The sequence below is a fragment of the Tachypleus tridentatus genome, chromosome 8, assembly GCF_004210375.1.
Source record: "Tachypleus tridentatus isolate NWPU-2018 chromosome 8, ASM421037v1, whole genome shotgun sequence".
NCBI lineage: Eukaryota > Metazoa > Arthropoda > Merostomata > Xiphosura > Limulidae > Tachypleus > Tachypleus tridentatus.
In genome coordinates, this window is record NC_134832.1 from 90,213,397 (window position 1) to 90,223,400 (window position 10,004).

General features: G+C 34.0%; 1 long non-coding RNA gene across 1 annotated transcript; it reads right to left on the bottom strand.

The window, feature by feature from the left end:
- Positions 1-377: 377 nt before the first annotated feature.
- On the bottom strand, positions 378-8,343 carry LOC143222911 (uncharacterized). Its single transcript, XR_013012581.1, has 2 exons — positions 8,186-8,343; positions 378-2,748 (listed from the first exon to the last, which is right to left on the bottom strand). It is a non-coding gene; the product is annotated as an uncharacterized LOC143222911 (long non-coding RNA).
- Between the last annotated feature and the right edge of the window lie 1,661 nt (positions 8,344-10,004).

Consider the following 10,004-nt stretch of genomic DNA (forward strand, 5'->3'; position numbering starts at 1 on the left):
TTTTGTTGAAACAGACTAGCGAAATACTACTGTAATTGATCGTTATGAAGGAAGTACTACTTACCCAGACTATGCTAACATATTAACTCGCAGACAATGTTTAGGCTTACGAGAAGAGTTGGAAAAACAAATTAAAGAAGAGTGCAATTACCAGGAGCATGTCTTAGAGCGTGTAGTAGCTGTTATTCGTACATTTGCTGAATGTGGCCTGGCTTTTTGAGGAACAGATGAAAAATTTGGTTCACTGCAAAATGGGAATTTTTTTAGAGCTGCTTGATCTCGTAAGTCAGTTTGGACCATTTTTAGTAGAGCATATTTCGAAATATGGAAATTCTGGTAAAAGAAATCCCTCTTACTTGTCCAAAACCACCTCTGAAGAACTCATTGAACCAATGGCTTAGAAAGTCCATGCATTCAGCGTTGATGAAGTAAATTTTTCTGGTTATTTTAGCTTGTCATTTAACTCGACGCCAGATCCATCACATATAGATCAGTTAAGTGTTGTACTTCGATACTTAAAAAATGGGCAGCTTATTGAATGCTTTTTAACCTTTCTGGAACTGAAAAGCCACACCAGTGAGGAATTTACAAAACAGGTATTGCAGTACTTACATGAAGTTTGCAAACTTAATTTTTCAAAATGTAGGGATCAGTCTTACGACAATGCTGGTAACATGTCTGGGCATAATAAGGGGATGCAGCAAAATATTTTAGAAGAAAATAAGTTTACCATATATGTGCTCTGTGTAGCCATTCACTAAATCTGGTAGGCCGAAGTGCTGTTGACTGCTGTCAAGTGGCAGTTAGTTTGTTTTCTGCAATACATTTCTTCCCGCCTCACCCAGTCGGTGGAAAATTCTTAAAACTTGTCTTGGAATGTGTGTTAAAATCCCTATCTGATACCAGATGGGAGGCACATTTATGGGAACAACAGCAATTTTGAACTCTTTCTCTAAGATTTTGGAAGCTTTAGAATGTCTAGTTGAAGACCAGTCACAAAAGGGAGACACTAGAAGAGAAGCATACAATATTACAAATAAAATGCAAGAGCTATAATTTGTTTTTATGTTGATCATGTGGGATGAGATTTTGTAAAAGTTTCATGAAGCAAGTCAAGTTCTGCAAAATGAGGATTTGAACTTAAAAATATGTGCAGATCTGTACGGATCATTAGCTGATCAGCTACGCACTTTAAGGGATGACTTTGAAAGATTTGAAGCAGTTGTAAACGAAATACCACCATATGTTGATTACAATGCAGCTCAAGTTTCAAAATAAAACACACATATTGTACTCAATACATGTAACAGCTGTGAACACTTAACTCCTACAATGGTCTGAACCACTGTATTTATAATTATGGTCTGACAATAAATATTCAGTACCAAATACCCGTAGTCTATTGTTAACACTAATGTTTAAAAACCAGCTATTAAAGACGTATTCACATGACAACGTTTCACAAGAAAATCATGAACAAATATATCGTTATTATATCTGTGGGATCCAAATTTAGACAGTGGTTTCTGTTTCAACGCGTCGACCACGATAATAAACATAGTATATACAATATTGTCAATACTCCGAGAACTACAGTACGTCTTGGTTGCAAGTTCACCTTTCACAGTTCTTCTTCACGAAGATTGTTATATTATATGGAGGTTATCCTGATGAGTTAAAATACTCTATTTTTTGATTTCATCGAAAGTAAACATAAACCCAGTAGTGACAACTGGATTTATGGCTCGGATCCAGGTTGACGATTATAACTGTTTTTCTGCATGGTCAGGTTGGTAATCACTGCTAAATATATGCCCTCAACCTTTTTTATGTACATAAATCTTGTGTGAGTATGAAATATATTTCTAATTTCATAGGTTTTACATATCGGATACAATGTTTCCAGGCATACAGACTTCTAAAATTGAATGAAATTCTGCATATCTTGGAACATTTATAATATTTCAATTTGTAAATTTCCATGTTACACCAAGTTAAAGTTAAAATCTGAGGAAGATAGATGGGCTGTAAGATCAAAGGTAACGAGTGTATATCGTCCCGTGTATTCGTCATATCTAAAATCGACTTCTTGATCTTAAAATTGTTTTCTGTTGCATTAAATATTTCATAAAGCTCTTGTCACGTTGTCTCTCCCTCCATAAAAGGCACCTGGTAGATCAAGGCATGAAAGTACTGTTCGTCCCTAAAGAAATTCATTAAATCTGTATAATTAGACTTCATTTTCTTTAACATTATCTCCAATATTGTTATGACCTCTTATCCTAAAGTTTTCCATAGTTTATATTTATCAAATATACGATTTCAAATAAACCACATGGGTCCATTTAGAACAACATTCTTTGTGTCAATGTCATAACATTTATTACAGCCATGTTAGTGGCACCTGCAAAACTCGTGTATCATATTTTATTCCATGCAGAAACATTATAGTCTATAATTCAAGATTTGTTTCTCTTCACAATTATGAACATGTGGTATATTTACTTCACTGGGCTTTTGTAGATAATCTAACCATTGAATATTTACTTGGCTGTACTTTTTGGTGGTAAGGTATTAACGATTAGGTATGAGAGCTATCGACCGTAGTGATATAAACCTCTGAATCCAGTCATACATATGGTAACAATAGTCGTGTACATGAACGAACGAACATCATAGGTTGTGAGTAATTCTTCCCTGGATTGAAGACAGCACCATCGAAATATATCTAGATTTGATCGACAGTATCTAAAGATAAAAATAAAAAAAAGATAAATGCAAATTTCAACACAATTTTCAAAAGAACAACAAAAATTGATAAAAATAAACATTGATGTGTGTGTGTGTTTTTTTTTCTCTTTTCTCTATGAATCTACTTTGGAAAGTCAAAGATGTATTCTTCCTCTTATTGCTGAAAGTGACAATCCAGGAACTTTTGTATCATGAATACTGACATGGTGTCAGAACAATTAAAACACTGGCATCCACTCCAGGTTCTCTATACTTGTGACTTGAAGTTTTATTGAAAAGATAAGAAGAAAGTTTTTTTATTTATTTTAATGGAAAAGTTTTTGGAAACAATGATAAAGACATAGGTATAAAATGTTAGTTGTAAATTATTCTAATTCTGAGACTTTTTACAACCATAAGCGCATTTTTTTTCGCCATTTATAATAATTTCGGATTTTATTCCCAGACAAATATGATAATAATGGATAAAATTTCAGTCTAAATTTTTCATATTATATAGCATAAATTTATAATTCGTGCGTTCTTTCTAAAACAAGAATCGACAGAATTCTTCAAATGAATTATAACAGTAATTTTCCTCATGAATTTTTGTTTCCTGATCTGTCTGGAAATTAGAAAATAAGTATTTATTTGACGAATATTTGAAATGGTTATTTAAGCCACACGACTTACAACCCTCACATATGATTTTTACATATCAATGAAATTCAGGATAACATTTTTCATTTTTGCCAGTAACAGGTCAGATGGTTAGAGCGCTGCACTCAGGGTCTGAGGGTCGGGTTTCGAATGTCTGTCACACCAAACATGCTCGCTCTTGCATCCGTGGGGACGTTATAAAGGTACTGTCAATCTCACTATTCGTTGGTAAAAGAGTAGCTCAATATTTGTCGGTGGGTGGTGATGACAAGCTGCCTTCCCTTTAGTCTTACACTGCTAAATTAGGGACGGATAGCGCAGATAGGCCTCGAGTAGCTTTGCGCGTTATTAAAAAAGAAATAAACAAGCTACAGCAGAAAAAAATTTGGTTAGATAAGTGGAAGTTAACTAATTCTGTGATTATAACATTGTGCTTGGTGGTGATGCTATTAAGTATAGTATTATATACAGTACATGAGAAATTAACTTTATGAAATTTTGGAAATTAGATGGGCTGTATAAATTTGAAAAGAAAAGCAAAACAGGGCCAGGCAACAATAGAAGGTTGTGGTATCTAGAGGCCACTAAAATCATTGAATTACATGACCGTGACCCATCTAATTAAGATAAAGATTGGTTTGTGGTAGACTGATGACAAAATTCAAACTATTTTAACCAATTGGAGATGTTAGCTGATTATAAATTGAGCATCAGAGATCAAAATTATGAGGAAAAATTTATAAGATTAGAAAAACAACAAGAATCAAACTGTGAAAAATGTGAGAATTCAGACGAGAACGAGAATTAGTAAAGTGAAGATGACGATAAGTTCGAGAACCAAATGCTAGGATAATAAGATTAATTAGCTGCAGATAATGATGAAAAAGTTTTGAAGTGACACTACCAGGCAAAACTTAGTCAATGATGATAGAAAAGAAGCCGACACTATAACACTACAATAGGGAGGAAAACGGTGTTCAAGTTACGGAACACAACTCGAGTGGAAGTGTGTTAGGAAACGAACATTGGTAGTGGTGCTAGTAATTATAGTGTTATATACAGTACGTGAGAAGTTGGTTTTAATGACATTTTGGAAATTAGATGGCATGTGTAAATTCAAAAATAAAACCAGAGCAAGGCCAGGCAACAATAGAAGGTTGTCTTATTCAGAGGTCATAAGTGGTTGAATTCGATAATGGTGACCCATCAAGTTAGGATGTAGATTGATTTTCTTACAGACTAATGAAAAATTTGAACTAGCTTAACCAAACGATGAGATTAACTGTTTATAAAGTGAACATTATAGATTAAAATTATTAGGCGAAATTAACAGAATTAGAAAAAATAAAACAACAACATACAAAATAAATCTAGAAGTAAGATGTGAAATGTTGGAAAATTCAGAGATAGTTGGGCCCGGCATGGCCAGGTGGGTTAAGGCGTTCGACTCATAATCTGAGGGTCGCAGATTCGAATCGCTGTCGCACCAAACATGCTCGCCCTTTCAGCCGTGGGGGCGTTATAATGTGACGGTCAATCCTACTATTCGTTGGTAAAAGAGCTAGCGGTGGCGACTAGCTGCGTTCCCTCTAGTCTTACTTGCTAAGTTAGGGATGGCTAGCGCAGATAGCCCTTGATTAGCTTTGCGCGAAATTTAGGACAAACAAACAAATCAGAGATAGTTTGAATGAATTAGTAATTGATGATGATGAAAAGCTCGAGAATCAAACGTTAGAAGAATTAATTTGCTGGAAATCGGAACGAGAAAGTTTTGAAGTGATACTGTCAGACAAGACTTATTTAATGATGATCGAGAGCAGAGAGAGAGATAGTTCACACTACAAGTATAATAAAAATGTTGAAGAAAACTCGAGAGGAAGTGTGCCAGGCAATGAATCAAAATGCAAATGATATAATGAAGTGTGCTAGAGAATTACCACATATTCGGTTTGTTACAAGAAACCTGAGTGTTGACCGTGTGTAGGTTTCACCATGCCTAAAACAGTATAATTGCAGGAAAATAAAAGACAAATATGTTATAATAGTTGAAAGATTCTGAATAGTGGATGTATATGTTGTGAAGGAGTTGGCCATCGAGAATGTCTACACTGGATGGACCGGCACCTACAGTTTCAAGGCACTTTTTCTGAGAGAAATATTATCTCAAGAAGACAAACGACACATAGAGTGATCTACAACATATTTATACAACCTGGAATTAGAAAAGTAACAGTAAGACTGCTTATTCGCAATAAGTCGTTCATTTAAAAGAAAAGCCCCCCAGTGGCTTAGCAGTATGTCTGCGAAATTACAACGCTAAAAACCGGGTTTCGATACCCGTGGTGGACAGAGCACAGATAGCCCACTGTGTAGCTTTGTGCTCAATTCAAAACAACAACAACAATTAAAAGAAAATATTAAACAACTTCATAAATGAGAAAGGAAGAGAGATAAAATATTTTATCGACTTCTAAGAGTTAGAATGCCTGAAAATTTGCCTTAAAAAGACATGAAATAATATAATTTTTGTTACTTTCGTACATTATTTAAGTTACAGTATGTGTAATGAAATAACTTTTTAAAATTGTTCACATAATATTAGAGTGTGTAATCTCCAAGCTTTGTTGTGTTCAGTTTACGGATTTTCGTGCCATCAACAATACATATGATATTTTGCACGCGACTATAATATCTGTTTGTGATTCTAATTCCAAGGCTTCAGACAATCTATAATAAGACAGTATTTGTAATTACCTAAATATGAAACCACGTAGTTTTACTAATCATTTCTGAACCTAATCAGAACGAAATCTCGTTATATATATTTGATAGGTGAAGAGTGATTGATAATACTTTATACCACGGGGACACCTACCTTCTTTCAAAACAAAAGAACGGTGTGAATGATAACGAGGTCAAATGACGGTTGAATTAAAAAGTAAAATTAACTGCTCGTTTAGTTTAAACTCACAGTGCGTTAGTCATTTGCAACTTTAAAAGTTGTTTAGTTTTAACATGAAAAACAATATTCAGTTATTTTGGTTCAAAGAATAATTAGAATATTTCTATATTCTCAGTGGTGTAGTATTAAGTTTTATAAGGCTAGAGCCACGTCAAAATTTATTAGATGAATGACGTTGCCATCAGGGTAAGGATCTCACATTCAAAACCTGATTTTCGTTTTTGTAAGTCTATTTTTAAATAAGAAAATATATAAGCAGTATTAATTACTTGATAATATTCACAAATGCAAACCGAATATGCATATATTAGCGTTAAAAAAGCACGCAGTTCAACTTCCAAGGGGAAAAGCAACAACTGGCTACCAAATTAAAAGCAATAATATTAAAACAATTTTAAAAACGCATATCTTATCAATCATTATAGTTTCAATTGTACTCTAGTATTATCAATCTTAACTTATAATGCCTTGCATACCTCCTATGCTGCCAACTCGAATAGCAAAAAAGCGACATTAATTATAGGTTAGGTAAATAATAACTCTTTTAAAAATGTATACGTTTTAAACATACGGTATAATCGTAAAATGTAATTCTTATCCAATGATTTAATACCATATTCGTGTGTCTTAATAAACAAGTGACATATGGCACAAAAGTCACAATTTTAACGTTTTGACACACGGTTTCAAGCCAGCACGATCACATTGCGCTCGGCCTCAAGAGAGTGACCGTATGTATGCTCTACAAGTGAACACGGGATCACACACAGACAAACTGTTCTCAGCTACCCCGAAAGTTTCATTAACAAAAAAAATCCACAAAAAACACGTAATTCCAGGTGTAAGTTGAATAACTTTTCTCTACAAATATTTTTAGTTTTCTAAGTGTTGATATTAAGTTCTACTTTCCGATGCATTCCTCTACTATTAGCCCCTGTATATCCTAGAACAGTAGTTCTAAAATAAAGCTGACGTGTGTGCTAGTGACGCGAATGCTTTCCCTGAAAATTCTATCACAAGAAAAAGACTGATCCACACCATGATCGTGGGAATCTGGTGCAAATTAATGCATTTTGATTTATTTGTGCTGAAAACCCTCAACGAGTTTAATTGTGTGGAAAAAAGTTAGTGTCATATTTAATACTATAATTACGCTAACCTCAACTTGATATTTATATTTCACTATAATGGAGGTAGCGTGTGTCAGTGTCTTTGTATGTAACCAAGACTTCTGCGCCGTCTATTGAATGGCACTACAAACACAAATCTATAAAAAAACCGACACGTTGGGTATTTATTATTCAGAGAGTTAGAAAAATAAGTGTATTATATGCAATAACCGTTTATTTATAACAGAAATATAGTTTAAATAAAACTACTCTCCTCACAAGAGGAACACGACTTTTATCAGGATTTGGTTATACTTTTGTTGATGCATTTTTTAAGAACTCATTATTTTTTCAATGAACGATACAACTTTCAATTTGTAAAAAGACATTACATTTCCTATCAGTAAAGGTTTGAAAATTTTCAGCTCTGTACATGAAATCATTTTGATGTAACGAGCTACGTATGACAAAATCCGAACATTTACCGTACAGAAAATGATTAATTTTTCTAAAATATTACGCTTTCAATTAGGTATGAATACTACGGTTAGTAATTTCTAGCACAAACAGCCAGGTTTAGGGATATATTTCTGCTGTTGTATATAATTTTAAGTGATAAATACATGTAACGTTATTTTATATTTTTTTTGACAATAAAATAGCATAATAAATGACGGTATCTTTTTTGTTTATATTTTAGTTTAAATATAAAATATCTACATACCTGCAGCGAAAATCATTGATCAACTCATTTCCCTTTTTAGAATTTTCCCTTGACATTCTCTACTCCCGACCACGTTGACAAGTGTCCGATCATGTTTCCAAAAGGTCTAGGAAAAGTCAAATTAATAGGGAAAATTCTCTCAAAAAATCCCAACAAGGTTCAAGGTTAATATAAGCAGTGATGAAAGATATAAGTAACAAGAAAATAATAATTAAGGTTATTTAGTTATTATGCAAGTTAAAAATATGATGCTGATTGTGTAAATTTTGCAGAGGTTTTAATGAAGTAAACTTCAGTCGTATATACTGGGATAAACAAAACCCCATAAGATTTTGCACGACTTTTATGCAATTTATGCAAAGTAAGCTTAAACCGTGTAGGAGATGAGATAGCTTAAAATATTTAAACTAAACTTTGTTTACACAGCTTATTATCAAAGTTCACATCAACTACACTTGTGCCATAAAATGTAAGACAGAGTTTGAGAACAGAGAAAGTTACTTGTTTAGTTTGAATTTCGCGCAAAGTTACTAGAAGGGTATCTGCGCTAGCCGTCCCTAATTTACCACAGTAAGTCTATATGGAAGGCAGCTAGTCATCACCACCAACCGCTATCTCTTGGGCTACTCTTTTACCAACGAATAGTGGGATTGATCGTTACATAATAACACCCTCACGGCTGAAAGGGCGAGCATGTTTGGTGTGATGGGGATTCGAATCCACGACCTTCAGATTACGATTCGAGTGCCTTAACCACATGGCGGGCAGTTTGATTTTGTACCAATTGTTTATTTTTAAAGTGCCTACTTATTTTATTATATAAAACGCTATTCATAGATAAGATATTGAAATTTATATGTGAATATTAAAATCAAACCTGATTGGTACAAGTGATAATATTTGTAACGAAACTAATGTAAACAGTTGTAACAGGAAACTATACTAATTTTAACTGCTTTTCGTTCATCCACTCTTTTAAATTTCAAAAACTCAACTTTCAAATGAAGTTTCTATTTTTTCTTAGTCGATAGAAGATACTAACTATCCAAGATACTATCCTTGTTAGCAGCGTAAGGACTAAAAGGAACGCAGCTAGTCATCACCACCAACCACCAACTCTTGGGCTACTGTTTTACCAACGAATAGTGGGATTGCCCATAACATTATAACGGCATCCATGGCTGAAAGAGCGAGCATGTTTAATGTTATGGGGATTTGAACCGCGACCCTCGGATTACGAGTCGAGCACCTTAACCACCTGGTCATGCTATGCCCTGCGAATCAGGAATTCGTGGGTTTAGAGTCCGGACATATAAGTACTATGCTACGCTAAGCCAGAAAACAAAATGAAATATCAGGTCATCCCATAAGTAATGTCCGAAAATTTAATACAGAAAGTGCATCATCATTTCTATCTTTGTAGAAGGCTTTATTGCCTAAAACATGTAAAAGGATGTGTATAAAATGTTCAGATAAATAAAAGCAACTAACCCAACTCCAATTTTTCATATCACTAATTAAATAAATAATTTGAAGATAGATATGTCTGAGGGGCACATTAGACATATAATGCTTTAAAAGTTTAAAAAAGGCAATAGTGCAGCAGAAACTACATGAAACATTCAAGGTGTTTATGGTGCAGAGTCTCTCAATAAAAGAAAATGTCGAAGGTGGTTTCAGAAGCTTAGATAAGGTGACTACAGCTTAAGTACTGGTCGTCCTGTTGAGTTTAATGATGACTTGCTGCTGGCCGCACTTGATGAAGATTGTGCTGTAACAGTTAAAGAACTACCACAGAAGCTTAATTCAACCAATTCAA